The 20,553-nt window shown below is 47.2% G+C and overlaps 1 pseudogene; it reads right to left on the reverse strand.

The window, feature by feature from the left end:
* Positions 1-1,990: 1,990 nt before the first annotated feature.
* LOC118985989 (serine/arginine-rich splicing factor 6-like) lies at positions 1,991-17,373 on the reverse strand (annotated as a pseudogene).
* Between the last annotated feature and the right edge of the window lie 3,180 nt (positions 17,374-20,553).

Consider the following 20,553-nt stretch of genomic DNA (forward strand, 5'->3'; position numbering starts at 1 on the left):
CTGCGCACCCCCCACCAGGAACTACATCCCCTGCTGGGAACCGGCCTGCAACCCAGGCACATGCCCCAACCGGGAATCAAATCGCAATCCTCCGGCTCAAAGGCCCATGCCCAATCCACCAAGCCACACCAGCCAGGGCGATAGGTAGTATTGTTATCTCAATTTTTAAGATGAGAAGATTGGGTTCACAACTGGTGTTTGAGCCCACGTAGTCTGATCCCAGTGTCTACAGTCTTCATCTCTATGCCATATTGTCTTTAAGCTAGGGAAGAGCCAGATTACAAAAGGTCTTCAATGCCAAACTAAGGAGGTTGGTCTCCTCTGTCCAGGTAGCAACATTTACACACTGTGGTAGTTGTAGTTGTCGAAAATATGAATACTTTATGTGTATATTAAATATATAAAAATAGTCTTCTCTCCTTGATTCTTCTTAAAAGGGGAGGCCCTCTCAGTGTGTCTTTGCTTTGCCCTCTTTTAATACAGATGAAGTTACAGCGACAGAGTTCTCTCCAGTAAGGGAACAGCCCAAGAATAATTATTAATGGTCACTAACATGCAGCTTCCCTGTCCGGGATCAATGACAGATGGTAGGGAGTGTGGTAAACCAGAAAGAATCCTGTCCCACAAAAAGATGGCGGCCGTTGTTCACCACCATCCTGATGTAGCCTGTGAAGATGTGGGGTCATTTATATATTTTAGATACTTTGTGAAGTCTCCCAAATTAAAAATATTGACTCAAAGCATGGTGCAAGCCTAAGAAGAGATATCTATAGGCCAAGATGCTCATGGGAGCATGAGTTTCTATCCTCCACATGGTAGCCAGCCTCCACGATGGCCTCGGTGGTCCCACCGCCTGATGTTCTCTTGTGTCCTCCTTTCACATATAACTACAAAATCTTTTATTATATTTATGTATTTTTTAAAGGGGGGAAGGAGGGAAAAAGAGGAGAGAAACATCAGTGTGTGGTTGCCTCTCATGCGCCCCCTACTGGGGACCTGGCCCACAACTCATGCATGTGCCCTGACTGGGAATCAAGCTTGCAAGCCTCTGGTTCACAGGCTGGCGCTCAGTCCACTGAGCCATACCAGCCAGGGCTAAATCTTTTAGTTTTCACTTAATTTATTAAAGGGACAGATACAATAATTTTGACAAATTTGATTAACGGCACAAAATAGTGTTATCTAAATGGCACAATTTATTGCTGGTCTGAGGCTTGCCTGGTTTTATGCTTAGTAGAATTTACATTGTTTTCACAAATAGCAGATATTGACATGTAAAGCAACAAGTAGGGACCTGGTCGATAAGGCAATCCTCTGGGTAGCAAACTTTTATTGAAAACTTATATAGCTCAACTTTTATAAAAAGCCAACATAATTGAAAAATGGGTGCTTTCTGTAAAGTCTTTGAGTATCCAAAGCTGGAAACAGTTCATTAAAAAGCAGGCAAACAAAATAACGAAACCTCTGCTGCAGATCCTGCTGAAATGCTTTTAAAAATCTAGAGGAGCTTAATCTTTACAAAAGTCATTTTAGCTCAGAAGATAAAATCGGTTATCTTAATTCCACAAAGAAGGGAGATCTCCATGCCACCGCCGCTTTAGAACCTCATCTTTTTCATCACATTCGGCCGCAAATCAAATTTCTATGCGCCTTCATTTTCAGGAGATTCCTGTTGCAAAAGAAGTCAAGTACAGCCCTGGCTGGTGTAGCTCAGAGGATTGAGCATGGGCCTGTGAAGCAAAGGGTCGCCAGTTCGATTCCCAGGCAGGGCACATGCCTGGCTTGTGGGCCAGGTCCCCAGTAGGGGACACTTGAGAGGCAACCACACATGGATGTTTCTCTCCCACTTTTTCTCCTTCCCTTCCCCTCTCTCTAAAAATAAAGAAATACAATTTTAAAAAAGGAAGCCAAGTACAAATATGGGAAAGTAACTGACTAAGCAAGTGGGAAGGTGTTCTGTAATAGTGTGCAAAGAAAGTAGAGTTCTGGATTAATCTCTGGAACTCTATCTGGACTGTGATCTTGACTTTGGGCAGGATCTAGAATAGGGTCTTGAAGTTCTTTTTGGTGTAGGAGACACAGGATGAGCCTTTGAGGGTGGAGCCGGCAGGGGCAAATTGGATAAAGACCGGCTCCTCCATCTAGATGTTGACTTTATAGCACCTTTTGCATTTTCTTCAAGGGAACAGGATCGAGAATGAGACCTGCCTTGAGATTTCTCATACTCATCCTTAGACCTGTTTTCAGAATGTGAATGCGAGCCTCCATCAGACTGGGGCTCTGATTCGCTCTTCCACCTAGATTTCTGGCCTTTCACCAAGAATGTGAAAGACCTTTGTTCTGAGACCTAGATCAAAAGCAGAACGGACAAGCCTACAGGACCACAAGGGTTGACTTTTTGAAATACCTCATGGTCTACTATGGCTTCTTGACTCTGACCTTGATCTGCTTCTAGAGTAAGACCTCCCATGGCTAATTCATGCTTTATCTTCAATGAGCCTAGTATTTCTGCATTTACTTCTGTGTCACCCAGTTTATCCAAAGCATGCTTCATGTCAGAGTAGGCATGAAATTCAGTCTTATTTGTTTGTGAGTACTTTGTGAGAATCTGCTTAGGTTACTTCACCTGTTTGTCTCATGAAATTCTTTAAATCTTGCCAACTGCAATGACTAGAAGATTTTCTACCATAAGCCTGAATTCTGTACGAATAGGTGGTTCATATTTGTCTCTTCCAGAAGTTCTCAGACTGCTGTATCCACCTCCACCACCGGCGCTGATCGCGCCCTCACCGCAGAGATCCTTGCCATTCAGCTCATACAGGGCATCATCGGTGTTTTGGGAGTCCGTGAACTCCAAAGAGCAGTGTCCATTTTTGAGGTCTAGTTCGAGGAGGCAGCCATAGCCACCAAAAGAACACTGGATATCTTTCTCCTGGATGTGGTAGCTAAGTTGTCCTATGGAATCGTGGGGCTTGTCCGTGGTGGGGGTGGAGGTGGGGGCAGATGGCACCAAGGACTGGCCATCAAATGGCAGACTGGACAGACCTACAGGACCGCAAGCGCCTGAACACGCACCTCATGTGGCAGCCGTGGCCAAGCCCAGGCTCCCAATGGCTCCTGCCTTTCCTGTATTGAATCGGGGCTGGTGAGTGCGATCAGTGGAATGTGGCAGAAGTGACCGTTTGTAGCTTCTGAGTCTAGTTTATAAAGGCCCTAGAGTTCCCCTGATTCTCTGGAGTCATTCACTCTGGGGACAGCAGCCACTGTACCATGCGGACACTCAAGCTATCCTGTGTCGAGGCCCATGGGAAGAGGAACTGAAGCCCCAGCCTCTAGCCGGCAGGCACAATCATGAGCCTTCCTGAATGAGAATCCTTCAGCCTCAAGTCGAGCCTTCGGAGGAGGGCAGCCCCAGCCAGTGCCTAACTGGAACCTCATGAGCCAGAACCACTGGCCAGGCTGCTCTCAAATTCCTGACCCGTAGAAACCAAGAGAGATAATAGATTATTATTGTGTTAATCCAGGGGTTGGCAAGCATTTTCTATAAAGGGCCAGAAAGTAAAAACATTTTAGTCTTTATAGACTACATAGTCTCTGATATAACTATTTAACTGCAAAAGTAGCCATGGATCATACATAAATAAGCATGACTTTGTTCCAATAAAACTTTATTTTACAAAAACAAGCCATGAGTCAGATTTAGCCTCAGGACTATAGTTAACAAACCTCTGAGGACAATAGTTTGCAAAGCCCATTTGGTTTCTGGTTTGTTATGCAGCAGAATAGAACTAACCCACTCCCCGAATTGTGAAGTGACCTGAACAGACGCTTCCCATTGCATACAAAGAACACTGTTGGTGATTTGGAGGCCAGATTAGAAGCTCCCGGCAGGGCAAGCATCAAAAGGCAATGGTCCCAGGAAGAGATGATGAGCCAGGCTTGGAGGAGGAGCTATATGGACCCAGGTGATGGCATAGGTGTCTCTGGTGCTTCCTGCCAATTCACATTACAAGAATGATATTAAAACCATAGAATAGAAATAGAAACCTCTCCATTGAGTTCTCCCTGCACCATCTAGCGCTGACCTTAAATGGTCCCAATAATGAACAGATGGGAGAGATAAAGAGCAAGACTTCCCGCTGTGCCGTGCGAACTGGCGTGGTTGTTCAGCTGTTAACAAAGCTGCTGACACCCACTGGGCCACGAGCCTAGACCAAACAAATGCCCCGAGGAGGCTTCTAGGAACATGGCCTGTCACCCAGTCTCTTTGTGTGTGCCCTCTGCAGCCTGTTCCTCACAATCCTTCTGAGGACCCAGCTCCCAGCCCTGCTAGGGTCAAGATTATAGACCTGAGCCTGACACATCTGCACGTGGGGTGGGTAGGGCGGCAGAGGGAGCAGAATGCTGAGGAGCTGAGGGTGTAGGGGAGAGGGACAGAGGATGGGGGAATAAGGGAAAGAAGGAGAAAAACAGAGGGAAGGGGGAGAGAGAATCGAATAAGCTGGATATGGGGTTTCAGCAATGTCATCAGAATCCAGCCTCTCTCTCGGTCTGCCTCTGTGGATCCTGCTCTCCAGCAACCTAGGCAGCTCCAGCCTTTGAGTCCAGGGCTACACAAGGCAGGGACAGTCTTCCAGAAAGCTCGGCAGCAGTTTGGAAATTCACTCTAACTGGCCCTCAGTGTCCTCATGCCCAAGCCAATCACTGCAGTGAGGGAAAAGTCCAATGCTCCATCCCCAGCCCCCCTGAACCGAAGGAAGGAAACTAGGGCATTTTCCAGAAGAAAAAGGAATGGACACTGCAAAGATGGAGTCGCGAACCATAAACACCCCCTTTCTTTAGAATTTACTGAGGATTTCCTTTGCAATGCCTTGCACACAAGGAGGGATTAGGCTCAGAGAGGGGGAGGGATGTGCCTCTTGTCATACAGCTTGTCAGTGGGCCTATGGGCTGAATGTCTGTGTCCCTCCAAAACTGCTGTGTAAAAGCTTCCCCTCTAACATGACGGTATTAGGAGGTGGAGACTTTGGGGGGTAATTAGGTTTAGATGAGGTCATGAGGGTGGGGACCCCATGGTGGGATTAGTGTCCTTGTAGGGAGAGGGAAAAATCAGGGTCCTCTCTTTTCCCACCATCTGAGGGCACAGCAATAAGGCGGCCGTCTGCAAACCAAGAAGAGGGCCCTCACCGGACACTGAATCTGCCAGCTCCTTGATCTTCGACTTCTCAGGTTCTAGAACTACGAGAGATAAGCGTTTGTTGTTGAAGCCCCCAATCTATGGTATTTTGTCATAGCAGCCCAAGGGGACTGAGGCCATAACAAAGCCCAGGCATGATTCTAGGCCCTGCTCTCTGGCAACTGTCTCCTCGGGGGCAAGGCCAAGTGAGCCAGGTCCTCAGGGGGCCGATGGGTTCTGAGGCTACCAGTTAAGATTTCCAGGGTGGGGGCTGTGAGATTTTGTTCCAGGGCTGGAAGTATGGGCAGAGTTTATATGTGTGGAGAGCAGGGAGGAGGACAGGGGTTTCCTCAAAGGGAGTTATTTCTCTCTGGCTCTCTCTCCTTTGAGAACCTGTCAGTCTGGTGAGGGAGTCAGACTGGCAGACAGGCAGTTGCCACAGAGTGTGACCAGGGTATTATAGGAAAAGCCTGTAGAGGTGGGGTGGTGCTTTCGCCCAGAGTGGGGAGATCAAGGAGCCTGCCTGGTGGTGGTGATGTTTGAACTGCATTTTGAAAGGTGAGCAACAGTTAGTTAGGAAGAGAGGAAGGGCCTTCTCAGTAATGGGAACATCGTATACAAAAGCCCAGAAGTGCAAAAGCTCATGATGTGACTGGCTGTGCCAGAGAAAGATAGACAATGAGACTGGGGGTGTCAGCAGGCCCCGAAGGTGCAGCCTGTGTCTGAAGCTGACCAGTCCTAACTTTATACCCTAGCTCTGGGGAAACAGGGAAGGGCAGATTGCAAGATGGGCAGTGACCACTTATAAATATGCAAGTGGCTCTGACCTTGGGAGGGCTGGAAGTGGCACAGGTGTGTAAATCAGGACTCCTGGTCATAGGGGGCAGAGGCTGGCCAACCCTTGGCCCAAAGCAGAGTTTGGAAAGGATCTTGGAATGACTTGTGTTGTCACCCCAAGTTGCATGACACACCTGTGGGAAGGTGACTGTATACCTTGGTGTTTTCTTTCTGGAAGACATTTCTGGGCAATATGAGCTAAAGCAGAAAACACTTCTGCTTCTAGGAATTTATCTTAAGAAAATCAGTAAAGATGAGGACAAAAATTCAGCTTCAAGGATGTTCTCTGGGATGCTGTATAGGAAGTGGCTGGACACAATCTGAATGCCTAGCAACAGGAGTCTGGTCTATCGAATGACTGGAGCCCTGATGAGGGGCCCTTCTGTGCTCCTTCGATCTGCTGCTGCAGTAAAGATGGACAGTCCCCAGGAGTTTGTCCACGGGCCAAGGCTGCTCAGTGAAAAGTTGCCAGTTGATGGCAAAATCAGAAAAATAAAGACAACAGCAAGATCTTCATAAAACTTCTTTTTTTCTATAATGTTATCTCTATTTTACTTCTTTGGCTTGATGATAATGGCTAACTTTTTACTTCTTTCCAAGCTGCACCTAACCATTTAGTAACAGTGGAATAAGTGAATAGGGGCTTCTTCCTTCATGTTGAAAGAGGTCTGGAGACAGTGACCATTGGGAAAGTTTCAGTGCTCACCAGTGCTAGGCAGGGAGGAGTCTCTGTGATTCTTTTGACTTTTCCCTCATTGTCCTAAGAAGGTTGTCACTGCTCTTGGCATTATATTCATGTTCAAGGTAGGAAGAGGGGGAATGAGATGGTTCCAATGACATTTTGCCTCTTACAGGAAAGTGAAAGCTTTCTCAGAAGTCTTCAGCAGACTTCCTCTGTGTCACATTGACTGAATTAGGTCACAGGGCCACTCTTAGCTGCAAGGGAGTCTAGGTAAACAGCAATCTGGCAAAAGGAAATGAGATAACCATGTTGGGTTTACTAATGACTATTGGGAACCACTTAGCCTGGTTTCAGGAGCTGTAACCCCCTCATGGCTAAGGCTGAGTGAGTGACCTTCACCCCATAAGCCTCTAAGGAAACAAAGCTTATCTCCCTGGCAGGAGCACTGCTTCTGCTCCTTTTACTTCATCCATAACTGGCCTCCAATTCTTGATCAGTTAGCAAATGATGGGTAAGATTCCCCAAGGAGGGCGGGGGGGGGGATGACCTAAGACAGGCACAATCATGTGGAGGCCTCAGGGAAGGACTTGGGGGTGCTATGGAGAAAGGGGGTGATGGACCCTCGCCCCTTGGCTTTGACAAAGCCTGAGTCCTCATTCTGTCTGCAAGAAGTCTCCTAATTTCTTGGCTATTTTGCCTCCTCTGCTTGACTTAAGCCTGAAACAATGACAGAGGGTGGTGCAGCCCTGTGCTGGAAAGGGTGGACTCCCCAGGTGATCAAGCCTGAGAAAGAATATGTAAAATCCTACGAAAACTTCTTTGCTAAGAATGCTCTTAATTAAATGATAAAGGTCTAAGCAGGAAATGAGTTTGTTTCCCAAAGTTTTGTAGCCTTTTAGCTAATAGACCCTGACTCAGAATAAGCTCTCATAGTTCTTTTATGCTATCTATTGTTTGATCCTTACTGCCTGACAATAATGAATGAGCTTTCCCTGTATTCCTATGCTAATTGAACCCAATAAAAGCCTGTCTGGGCAAGGGTCGGTGCGCTCTTCCCTTGAGAGAGTGACCAGGCCCCTCTGAGGTGCTGCCCCCTTGAGGGAGTAGCCGTCCCATCCCTTTTCCTCCACAGGACTTGGTAGTCCGTGTGAATCTGTCTCATGTCTCATCCATAACATCGTGGGCACTGCGGGCTGGTGCACGTGTCAAAGGATGATTTATTACACGGGATAGAGTATATGGCCCCTCAAATAAAACCAAGAAAGAAGGGGGCAGAGTGGTAGGAAACAGGTATTGAGTGGGCAGCTAGTCATGCCTGCCACACTTGACGAAAAGAAAGTTGGCAACCCTGGATCGGTAGCCCCTAATTTTTGGAAGGTAGAATTGACTGGTCCACAAAATGCTAAAGACCAGGGACCAGTGAAACAGATGGCTGGTTTTCAAAGCAGATTTCCGTGTTGCTCAGAGTTCTCTGGGGGCTGCCATTGGGTGGAAAGTTGGGGCCCCCAATCCTCCTTCAACCCAGGCACTTCCACATTTATCTGAATATCGTATTGCGTATCCACATAAATATGTGTATATGTACGTGCTTATCTGTATACATATGTATAGCTGTGTTTGTACCTTTTTATACATGTACATATTTATACATGTACATACATGTGTATTTCAGATACATAGATGGGTAGGTACATCCATAGATAGATCTGGAAAGATACACAGCAGGTGTTTCAAACCACGGAGCCTGTCATTATTTAAGATCTCTTTGACTTTTATTTTATTTTTTAAAAGATTTTATTTATTTATCTTTAGAGGGGAAGGGAAGGAGAGAGAGAGAAATATCAATGTATGGTTGCCTCTCATGCATCCCCTGCTGGGAACTGGCCTACAACCCAGGCACGAGCCCTGACTGGGAATCGAACCACGATTCTTTGGTTCACAGGCCCGCACTGAGTCCACTGAGCTACACCAGCCAGGGCTAAAATCTCTTTGAGTTTTAAGGGGCTACACTAGCTAACTATTATTCCACAGATTCAAACAGTTCTGATATGTTTTAATGTCACAATTCACATATTTACATTAATTCTCATATAAATTGATTCACCCGACTTACATATTTATATTGATTTTAATACCATCCAACTCATATTTACAATGACTGCCCAGCCCCTGTGCGGTTAGTGTATGACTCCTGAATATACAAGGTATTAATAGTGGCTCTCTTTGGGTCATGGGTCATTTTTAATTTTTTCTTTTTCCTGGTCTGGCCTGTCTAGTTTTGCTAAAATAAACAGACATGGCTTTTGTAATAAGGGGGAAAGACGCCATTTTAATTAAAAAGTAATAACAGTGTAGCCTGCGCTTCTGTGGGCTGTTTGGGCCCCGCTCCACCGGCCCCTACTGAGCCTGGCTTTTCTGGCTGCTGCCTCCCCATCCTGCCTCAAACGTGTGGCCAAGTGAGTGGCTGGGTCCCGGTCTTTCTCTATGAGTGAGCTTCTCCCCAGAGGAGTGAGTGGGAGATGGCGCTGGGCAACGTCTGAAGAATAGGCCTTTCCTGGAAGAATCTGTAAACCCAGCTGGAGTCAGAGGCCCGTTCAAACACCGAACTCAAGCGTGGGGACACAGTTTCCACAAATGCCAACTGCTTTCCTGCCAGGACTGGGGCAGTTGACAGACACATCGTTAATGTCGTGTTATCACACCACAGCTCCACTCTCAGCTACTGCAGGTCACCAGGAGGACATCTGGTTTGAATCCTTTTTCATTGCGATCTTGAAAAAAGAAACACCGATAGCTAAGCCAACCCTTTAACACTCTATCTCCTCCTCCTTTCCATTTCTTCCTCCCGCTCTCAGTCTCTCTCTGTCTTACCATCTCTCTCTGTCTCTCTGTTTCTCTCCCGAAAATTCATGCCAGGCCCAGGCAGGATCAGTGACAATGTCACAGATCTTTTAACTGACCTGCTAAGTAACCTGTGGCAAGCAGCATGAGTCCCTCAGTTTCCTTATCTACAAGGCCGGATGGTGCTGACAACCCTCCCAGCTCATCTCTTCCGAGGACCCCCTGCAAGTACCAGATGCGACAGTGGGTTGGAAGAGCCTGGTGATCAGCAAGATTATTGTCACTGTCACTCAAGGGCTTCTAGTTCACTGATGGCAGGGTAAGCCTTTCTAGAATTCAAGAATCCCCTGATTTCTGACTGTAGCATCCTCTACCATCCATCTGGGAGGAAGGACTGAGAAGGCAATAATAACAATAACAATAACAATAATAATAATATCTTAACCTACAAGGTGCTACATTCAGTGCTTTGCAAAAAGGGCAGCTTCAGAGATAGGAGCAGCATTCTGCAGCCAAGCAATGACCTTGAGCAGGCACATCACTGTAGCTCAGTCTCCACAGGTGAAAAATGAGGGTGATAATAGAGACTATGTACAGTATTTTTAGAACTATAAGACCCTCCTAGGTTTTAGAGGTGAAAATAGGAAAAAAATGTTTGAAGCCAAAAATGTGGTAAAATATTTAATAACCTGTGACCCCGCTCCACCACTGCTCCCTGCTCACAGTGAGCCAGATAAGCTACCTTCAGACTATAAGATGCACCCCCATTCCTCCCAAATTTGGGGGTGCGTCTTATAGTCCAAAAATACGGTAGTAAGCTGGTTGCCAGGATGGAATGAGAGGGTGTGTGCATGAGTGTGTAACGTATCCTGATGCACAAACAAGGCAGAGTCTTGGCTTCCTCCAACGGCTCTCTTTGCCTCTCTGGATATTTCCATAGCAGACATCCTTGTAGTACAACATGGTGAGAGTCTGTGTGTGTGTGTGTGTGTGTGTGTAAGAAGCTCCTGGGGATCTTGCTTCCTCTCTCCACCTCTTTCCCCCTGACTCAGCTCTCTTCCCTGACCTTCCTGTTAGGTAGATGGGAAAAAAGAAAAAAGAAAGGAACCCCGTGTCCATCAGCAGTCACTCTGCATCCCGCTCTTCCCAGCCCCTGGCAATTGCTCATCTACTTTCTGTTTCTAAGGATTCGACTATTCTGGACATTTCCTATAAATAGAATAATATAATATCCAACCTTTTCAGTATGGCTTCTTTTACACGGCATCCTATTTTCAAGGTTCATCCACGTGCTGGCTCCATCAGTGCGTCATTCCTCTCGACGTCTGAATCACATTCCAATGTCTGGGTATAACATGTTTTCTCATCCATTTATCAGTTCATGGACATTTGGCTTGTTCCCACTTTTGTTTGTTATGAATCACACTGCTACAGACATTCACGTATGCATTTTTGTGTAAATATGTTTGCAGCTTTTTTGGTATGCACCAAGGATGGGACTTTATGAGTTATATGATAATTCTACACTTAACTTTTTGAAGAATTGCCAAATAATGTTCCCATGGGGCTGTATCATTCTGCATTTCAACCAGCATCACATGAGAGTTCCATTTTCTTCACACTCTTGCCAACAATTGTTACTGTCCACCTTTTAAAAAAATTTTATCCATCCTAGTGCGTGTGATGCACCATCTCACTGGTTTTGACTTGCATTATCCTAATGACTGATGATGTTCAGCGTATTTTCGTATACTTTTTGGGAATGTGTATATTGTCTTTGGAAAATATTTTGTGTATTTTTTAACTGGGTTATTTGTTTTATTGTTATTATTATTTAGTTGTAAAAGTTCTATATATGTTCCGGATACCGTGATTTGGAAATATTTTCTCCCGTTTTGTGAGTTGTCTTTTCGCTTTGTTGATAGTGTTCTTTCAATTACAAAGTCTTTTTTTCTGCTTGCTTGTGCTTTGGGTGTCATTATCTATGAAATGTTTGCATAATTAAACTTACTCCTAAGTTTCATTGTAAGAGTTTTATTTTATAGTGCTATGCAAGCTCTCAGACGTAAGTCTTTGATCCATCTTTAGTGGTTTATGAAGACAGAGTGGGAGAGAAGTCCACTTTCATTCTTTGACATGTGCATATTCAACTGTCCCAACACCATCCGCTGAAAAGACAAAAAGTTATCTTTCCCCCATTGAGTTATCCTGGCACCTCTGTCAAAAACCAATTGTCCATAAATATATGGAATTCTGGACTCTCAGTTCTGTTTCAGTGATTCTCTCCAGTGAAATCTCTCTTCCGTTACCTTAACTGTCGGCTAACTATTGGAGAGAGATTTCCTTAAATGCTTGAAACTTGTAAGTTTTCCAGTCTTTGCTGAGGGGCTCTCTCTGTGGGCTGGGGCACACTCTCAACGCTCAGTCCAGCGGCTGATAACTCTGCCTTAGCCTTCGCTTCCTCCTTGTGCCGAGCCTTACGGTTCATCAGAGGTGAGCACTTAGGACCTTTGCAGATCTTTCCTGTGCATTTGCACGGCCCTAGCCATGTACACAGCCATACACAGGCACGTGGCCTTCTAGATTCTCAGAGCTATTCAAAACCCCTGTGGACTTCTCATTGTCCAGCTTTTCCTTTTAAGTTTTCTGATTAGTCTATTGTTTTCTACAAATGTTATCCACCAGCTCAGAGAACCCCAAAGTTAAACAATTGCCTCGACATGTTTTTAACAAGTACCCCCAAGAATAAGGATTTTTTTGCACTGGGTGAGCTCCTAGCAGGGTCAGATAAAGACAGTCTTGCAAGTGGGTCTTCTAGGAAACCAGCAGGCAGGCCAAAAACGACTGTTCTCTGGGAACGAGACTTTGAAGGAGATTTAACTCTGTTCTGTCTTCCCTGCTGGCTGCTTTGCTGCTGGAGGTCAAGTCTACAATAGACTTCTTGGGGGGAGGGGGCAATGGGAACAGGGCAAGTTAAGATGCCACAAGGTTACTATTCTTACCAAGATTAGCCCTTCTCCTTAAACAAATGCTCCCTTGATTGCTGCAAACTTTTAACTTCAAGGATTCTGAAGATCTTATATTCTGACAGTTTCTGCCCATTTTGTCACAGTTTTTTATGGAAGAAAGAATTTCTGGAGGTTCTACGTCATCGCTTTTACTTTTCTAAACCTTTAGCAGATATCGCCTTCTTTAATTTTCTTCACGACCCTATGAGAACAGGTATTATTATTACCATTCCCTCCATTTTACCGATGAGGAATCTGAGGCAGAGAGGTGAAGTGACTTACCCAGGTCACACAGCCATCAGCTGGTGGGGAGTTTAACTCCAGGTCTTGTGTGATCCCTGGGGTCTTTTGCACCCCCAGGACTGAGAAAGGAGAACTGACTTTGGAGTCAGGAAGTGCAATTCAAGTCCTGGCTTTGCTGCTGTCTATGCCCCCTGCACAACCTAGCTGCTCCCGTTCTTCTGCCTCAGTCCTCCCACTGGTAATAGGGAGCAGTTGCTATCTCCTATTTTCTCCCAAGGTGTTAAGTCTCCCCGGAGTCTAGAGAACTCACCTGACACTCTTCGTTGAAGATGTGTCCCCTGAGTGGGGGCCAGGCTGAGCGCTCCTGCTGCAGAGAGCCCCCTCTGCACCCAGAGCCCCTCCTTGGTGGGCAGAAGCTATCAGAGACTTCTCTGGCCCAGCCCAGCTGCTGGGGGGCCTTAGGTGACTCCAGAGGAAGCTTTTGGCTTCTGGGAATCCCACTGATGACCGAGTCCCTTATCGGCTGTGCCGTGGAGACCAAGCCATTCGTTCCCCTTCTAGCTCCCAGTTTGGGCTTTCTAAGCCAAAGGAGGCCTGGCTTGCAAGGGGTGGTCCCTGTTTCATTCTCCTCTCTCAGCACGCCTCCTCCCCACTCAGTCTCCTTCCCCGCCGAAGCCTGCAGGAACCTGACTCTTCTGTTGGGTCATGAGGTAAAGAGTTTTCCTTTAAAACATTTTGTGCAGTTCTTTTCCTAATATTTGGCTTTAGGTGAACCCTCTGACCTCCTCTGTCACCTCCCTCCTCCCTCCCTGAGCTCGAGACACACAGGTCAGGCACATGCTCCCCTCAGCGCATTTGCACTTGCTCTTCTGTCTAGTCATCCACCTGGATCACTTTCTCATTTCCTTCAGGTCTTTACTCAAATGCCCTTTGAGACCAGTGAGACCGTCCCTGGCCTCCCTCGTTAGCATATTCCTGCCTCACTTCTATTCCCTTCCCTGCTCCCCATTTTACTTCTTTTTGTAGGACAGACTAAGCCAATAAATTGCTTCTTGTGCCCAAATCAGTTCGAGTTTTCCTTCCATTGCAAACCAAGAATTCCTAAACATGACAGCCCTTGATGAAGACTTGATAGCTGAACCTTTTGAAGACAAGAGCTCCTCCGTTGTCCCCACCAAAGGACTTGGCACAGGGCTGGGAGGATTAGAAGCCCTGACTCCAAGCAGGACACACTGCCTTCCCGTGGCAAGGGGCACAGGGGTGCTCTATGATGCCAGCTGTGTTTGGGGTGACGGCTGGGCCTTAGATAAGACACAGAGAAAACCCTGATTCAGACGCAGCTGGGCTCTGCCTCACCCTTCCCATCCTCACCAACCGGGGGTTGGGAAATGCCTCTTCCTTTTTCCTTGTTAAAGTCTACCCAGGGCTGGCCCTTTCTGCCAGCCCTGTGAACAAGATGGGCAGCTATGAGGTTTGTGTGCCAGACGCTGGACCTCAGCCCTGCCACAGCCCTGGCAGCTGGCCACCCTGACCTGCCACACCCACACCACCCGCCCGCCAGGCCATTCCCAGAGTTGCTCTGGCTTGGCCAGCGTGGCAGCCATGGAGTGCCCCGCAGAGGGGAAGAAATGGGGTACATCACTGAGAGGTCAGCTGATCTAGCGAGGCCAGCGAGGGAAGATCTGCCGAGGTCACACAGGCAGTCAACAAAATCACATGGCTTGTAAGCCCAGACTGACCCGGGTCTTAACTCAGTTTGCCCTCACTTTCTGAGCAGTTTTGGGCAAGTGCCAGCACCTGTGTGAGCCTCGGTTTCCTAATCAGAGTTTCTAACCGTCTCTGCTGTATCAGGTTGTGAGGAAGGTGAAATGAGGCAACACACACTAAAACATGGTCCCTCGGCATGTGGTGCCTCCTCCCTCTAAGGGCAGTCTGAACCCTAAAAAGAGAGAACAGCTTGCTATGTGCGAGGCCCCGTCCCAGGCACTCCGCCAGCTCATTTCTCCTCCACAGCAACGCTGGGAGGCGATACCACCAGTGACCCCATTTTACAGATGAGGAAACTGAAACCCAGAAAGGTAGAGAAGTACCGCACTTTCCCAGGATGAGAAGTCTGGAAGCGTCAGGCCAACGTGGGTGACGGAGAAAATGATAGCGCATCCTCCTGCTGCTTCTATCCTGCTCCTTGTCTTTGAGCTCTGTGTCTCTTTGGAGACAGATATGTGTCTCTTTGTCTCTTTGCATAACTGATACAGATATGCAAACTTTGTCTTGTCTGAGATGATTGACTCCCCTTTCCTGTGGAAAAACCGTCTCCATCTATATTCAATTCTGTATACATTTGCACTTTTTCGACTTTTCCTTTGAACCAGCTATCAGGTTCTCTCACTGTTTGACAGCTAAAATAAAATTCTTTACATGTGGTTGTTTTTAGATTGGTAAGGGAGTCATGATGTTACCTTTTAATGCAAGTTATCTTTTAACAGAGCCTTAGAAGTCGATGCCTGATTCTAATGCCAATAGTCCTGGAAATTGACCCTTGCTCACCTCTAGGGCTCAGGACTCAGCCTTTCTATGTGTGTTTTCTAGATAATCCTTATAAAGGTGGGAAATTAGGGCCCAGGGAGGCAAAGCCATTTAGCCAAGGTTATACAGCTAAAGCCAACACTCTCTCTTTCTGGAGGTGTGTGTGCGTGTGTTCACCTCTTTGACTAGATTGTGAACCCAGCTGCAGGTGGAGTTCAAAGAGTGCATTTGGAAATGTCTGGTGTGTGATGGGGAAGCCAGGTGATGCTCTGGTTGAAGAGCTGGTTCCAGAGGCCTTGGCAGGTCGTTCAGTGTCAAGGGAATGGGCCTGCGGTGTTACAGTGGGTGGTGTCCTTAATTCCTCCAAATCCTAAGGAACAGCCCAGGCCAATGTGGTGGCTCACTTTTTTACCTCCCTAGATATCTCCACTGAGAAACTTGTCCATGGTCATACTATTTGTAAATGATGGAGTCAGAACTTGAACCCAAAAAGCCTGACCTTGCATGCTTCGGTCTCTAAGACCTGGACTTAAACCCAAATTTGTTTTTCTCCACTGTGTGACCCTGGCCAAGTTACTTAACCTCTCTGTGCTACTTAATCTCTCATGAAATAGTGAAGAAAATTGAATTCCGTAATCAAAGCCTAGTGCCAAACACGTGGTAAATCCTTAATAAATAGCAGCTTTCTAACGTCTCGCTATCTCAAATAACGAGCCACCACTTAGCAGCCCCTGGCATGGGTCAGGCACTATGGGAGACACTGCAGGGGCATCAGCTCCAGGAATCCTCCCAACAGCCCCTGGGGAAATACCGGTATGATCCCTATTTGGCAAATGAAGTGACTTGCCCAAAGTGGCACCGAGGGTAAGCAATGAGGCTGAGATGTAAACCCAGGTTGCTTGACTTTGAGACCTAGACCCCTTTCCACTCTGTACATTTGCTAACGTATTCATTAACTCAACAGCTATTTTTTGGCACCTACTGTGTATGCCAGGCTCTGCTCTAGGAGCTACAAGCACAGCAGTAGGTCAGACAGACGAGGATCTCTGTGCTCACGAAGCTCCTTCGTTAGGGAAGCATCAGGCAAAGTTTCTGGCCTCTCAGGTAAGACCGGTTGGACTTCCCACCCGCCTGACCAAGGCAGGGCAAGGTGAGGAAACCCCCGATGGGGCTTTGGGCTTTCGTGGGACACGGCTGGTGTTGGCGTCAGGGGGAGGATCGGAACCAAGTCTCTGAAGGGACGATACAAGATGTTTGGTGAAGGACGTGGGGGATGAGGGAAGGAGAATCCAGCAGGGCTGACCATCTGTGCACCCTGAGACCTGGGTTCCCTGAGGACTATCTCTCCTTGGGGTCAACAATGCCCAGAGCTAAAAGCAGGTATTTCCATGCATGAAGACTGTGACCGCACTGAAGACAGAGCCCGCTGCGGGGCCCCCAGCCCAGGGCTCCCCAAAACTGGTAGTCAGGAAAAAGGGATAATGCACCTAGCGCGGCTGCCCTTGGTGGGCATTTGGGTGGGCCCGAGCGCCCTCTTGTGGCTCCCCTTGTCTGCATGGACCCTCCATATGTCCCTGTGGTTGGAGGGGCTTTCCTTGCTTGGATCATTTCTCTCTCCCCAGCCTGGGCCTCTTCCCCGATTCCCAGCCTTTCCTGCCTCCAGCAGGAACCTAATCTTTTTTAAAAACCTGCCCCCAGGCCTGAAAAACTCAGTCACAGCTCCCTCGCCTTTCTCTGTATAGACGTCGGGACACAAACCCTGGGTGCCTGCAAGGCCTTGCGATGCCCCCACAGACGGCCATATGGCGCTGACCCGTGTAGGCATCCCGTCTGGGTCCGCGCTGACTGCGTCACTTAGGAGCAATTGTGCAGCCTCGCTGCGCCTTTCTTTATTTTAAAAATGGGGCTCTTAATTTATTTCTTATTTCAAATATTTAATGAAACTTACTGCCAAGGTGAAGGAGCAGGGCTTTGCGCGAGCTGGTTGCACATCCATTTCCTAAGTTATTTGCTGCCGGACTATTATTCGCAGTTTCTGTCCTCCCTTTACCCCCGATCATGGTGCATGCTCAGTCTGTTTTAAACGTGGACTCTAATGTAGACAGTAAATATTTTTAACTTTGAAGAAACTTGGTGAAAGCGGTACACAAAATGGGTTTTTTAAAATTCGTTTTTACATTATGTGCTTTACCAGTACCTACTTTAAAGAGCAAAATGGTTCCATGAAACTTTATAATAGTTTCTGCCTTAAAGAATTGTGGGAGTTAAATGAGATAATACTCACTGTCCAATATATCTGTTGAAACCTCAAAACAGCCCACCCCCCACTGTTCATCCGTAGATGAGTCGATAAGCAACATGTGATGTGTATACGACATATGTGATCTTTATATTCCATTGTGTATATGATGATGTGAATAGCTATAGATACAGACAATGAAATATGACTAAGGCTTATTCTGACACATGCGGCAATACAGACGAACCTTGAAGTCATTATTGCAAATGAAATAAGCCAGTCACAAAGACATATCCAGTGGGATTCCGCTTACATAAGGTACCTAGAGTAGTCAACTCCGTAGAGACACAGACGGCCGCCAGGGCCTGGGAGGAGGGAGGAGGGGGAGTTGCTGTTTAATGGGCACCAGATTTGGAGAGAGTTCTGAGACGGACGGCGGTGGTGACTGCACAACACTGTGAATGTGCTTACTGCTACGGAACTGTACACTGTTAAATGGTGAAGACAGTTAAATTTTAAATTATTTATATTTTATACCAATACAAATCTTTTTAAAAACCTAATGAAGTGATATTAAAGTTATAATATATATATATATTTGTGACCCGCCCCCACCGAAGTTATATTTTAAAATAATAGAGCCCTCTTCTCCAGGTGACAAATATATTCCCCACTGACGAGGGGAATAAGAAGTCTTGAACAGTATTAGCATTGAACAGTATTCGTTGTGGAGAGCTTCCTGGAGGAGGTGAGGTGGTGGACTGATGCTAGGCAAAAGGAACAGAGGGATTCTAGTGGTGCATGATTCTATCTCAGTGCCCGTCTGGGCCCTGCCCTTTAGCTCACCTCTATAAAGTGTCCACAGAGACAGTTTCCAGGGAGCTCGGAATGTTCACATGGCTCTCACTTGACAACCAGAAACTGTGGCTAACCATCTGCCATGCTGCTGCCATCATCCTGGGCCCATGGGCTCCGCACTGCCCAGGCAGCAGGTGCCTAGCCAGGCAGGCACCTCCTACCTCTTCCCCTTCTCCACCACACGCAGGCCTCACAGGGACAGCGGAGACTCTTATTGATGGAGGTAAGTCCACAGAAAGTGCTGGATGAATTGAAGGCAGACCCAGACAGCCTCTAGCCCCACAGGAACCTCTCATTTGTTCCTATCCAAGGAGAACCTTGCAGACCCTGAGGTCCAGGGTGGACAGAATGTAGTCCTGGCCATCAGGGAACTCACAGCCCTGTGCAATACACAGAGCTACCTTATCCTTTCAGTAGACACATGCTAGTGCCCACTTGCTGATGGCTGCTGGGCGAGGGGCTTTCAAGGACATGGTTCACCCTCAGTGGGGGGGGTGCAGGACAGATGCCACAGTGCCCCACTCACTTCTCAGCACTCAATGCTAAGCACCATGGGCTGCTTTCTCTAAACTCTGTAATTCTCTGCCTATGGGCTTTTTGTGCCCCCAGAAGTAGCCCTCAGCATGTGGCAGTCAGGGAGTGAGTGAAAAAACATCCCAGTTCCTTTGCTCTCAACTGGGACAACTCATGCCCCACAGTGAGCTCCATAGTGCAGGAACTCTGGCTTGTTCATCTGGGCCGGGATCACAGTGTAGGCACTTAGGGATGGGGCTGCCACTGGGTGCGCACCTTTGTGCAGGGCACAGCCTGCATAGCCATCTATGGCAACCCAGCTGATGGAGGCTTAGTGAGTGCTTGAATGAATGAATCAGTGGAATTGTACATAACTGGTGAAGGACATTGCAAGCAGAAGAGACGGAGAGAGCAAAATCAGGGTTGCCTGAAAGTGCAGAGCTTCTTGGTGGAACGAGCTTTATGCCACAGGTACCATATCTCGGAAGTTCCACAGCCTCAGCTGTAGCACCCACCCAGAATGTGGGCAGCATACCTGCATTCCATCTCAGACCTGCTCATCTAGAATCTTTGCAGATGGGGCATCCCAAGGGAACCTCAGGAACATAAAATTTGGAGATACAGGTCTAGCTAACAAAGTGAGTGGTGGACTGCGAAGGGGTGAGTAGGACTAGCTGGACTGGGTTGAGTCCAGGCCAATAATTTTTTATTCATGCATGCATGCATTCATTCAATAAGTATATATTGAGCTGGGAAGGTACTTAGGCATACCTGTACACAAAGACAAACATGATCCCTGCTCGATTTCACAGTCTAGTTGGAAGAGAGCCACTAAATAAACAAGCGAACAAATACCTAATGCAGCATCATGTTATGATTGTTAGGAAAGAAAGGAGGGTCAAGGGTTAAAGAGTGAAGGAAGTTGTTTCAGATGGGTGCCAGGGAAGCCCTCTGCTGAGGCTAGTAGAAAGTGAGAGAAGGAGTCACTTAAAAGGAAGGAATGAATCACACAGATATTTGGGGAAAGACCACTCCAGGCAGCGACAGCAGAACCTGCAAAGGCCTGGAGAACAGAACATGTGAAGGAGAGAGACTAGATAGGAAGCTACTGCAATGGTCCAAGTATGAGATGCTAGAGGACCAGACCTGGGTGGAAGCAGTCAGACTCAGAATATATTTTGAGGGCACGGGTGACTAGCTTTGCTGTTGGATCAGATGTGGATGTGAGAGAAGATGGGAGTCAAGGTTATTGCAGGCAAGAATGCAGATGATGAGGGAAGAGTTAGAGGCGATGTCAGAGGGAGGTAGGGGTGGGGCCTTGCAGACCACATGCAGGTTCCTGCAGTCCATGGGAAGGACTTTACTTTTCCTTTGAGTATGATGGGAGCCCTGGGAGGGTTTGCACAGAGGAGGGATGTGATCAGGCGTGTGTTCTAGAACAATCTATAGTTGCAAAATGTAGAACGAACTTTAGGGAGGCAGAGAGGGAGTACAGCAGTTCAGAGGCTGGTGCAGGCATTTAAAGGCGAGATGATGGATTGCAGCAGAATGCTGACTGGGATGGGGAACTGGATTTCAAGAAACCTGTTGAAGAAATAACAAATTGTAAAAATCATGACGGAGACAGGCA

This window comes from Sturnira hondurensis, unplaced genomic scaffold (genome assembly GCF_014824575.4).
Source record: "Sturnira hondurensis isolate 20B ecotype Veracruz unplaced genomic scaffold, ASM1482457v3 Scaffold0004136, whole genome shotgun sequence".
In the NCBI taxonomy this organism is placed as follows: Eukaryota; Metazoa; Chordata; class Mammalia; order Chiroptera; family Phyllostomidae; genus Sturnira; species Sturnira hondurensis.